At 69.7% G+C, this 304-nt stretch overlaps 1 protein-coding gene across 1 annotated transcript in view; it reads right to left on the bottom strand.

Moving 5' to 3' along the window:
- The window catches only part of TTLL10 (tubulin tyrosine ligase like 10), a gene marked incomplete at its 3' end in the record, with an annotated part of 23,307 nt that overhangs the window by 15,055 nt on the left and 7,948 nt on the right, over window positions 1-304 (bottom strand). The window lies entirely within an intron of this gene.

Below are 304 nucleotides of genomic sequence, written 5' to 3'. Positions count from 1 at the left end.
CCCCGTGCCCCTCCCGCCCTGGGGCTCAGCCCGGCTCCGGGCCAGGGACTCAGGACAGCACGTCCTGGGGCCGCTCGCGGCAGCGCGGTGGGTCACCTTTGAACATCGTTACCAGACAGTGTTAGAGTCGAGCCGAGAAATCCAGCACTGTCCGGTAAGATGCCCACAGAGGCCCAGGGTGTGGGCGGCCTTCGCGCTCCTGTCTTCTCCAGCGTGAGGCCTGGGGCTTGGGCTGAGGCTGGAGGTGCAGCTGGCCGACCAGGCGGCCCCCGACCTGGGCTCTGGCCGGCCTACCTCCACGCTG

Source organism: Myotis davidii, unplaced genomic scaffold (assembly GCF_000327345.1).
Source record: "Myotis davidii unplaced genomic scaffold, ASM32734v1 scaffold586, whole genome shotgun sequence".
NCBI lineage: Eukaryota > Metazoa > Chordata > Mammalia > Chiroptera > Vespertilionidae > Myotis > Myotis davidii.
Note: the sequence above shows the minus strand (reverse complement) of the source record. Positions and strands in the feature narration are given on the sequence as shown.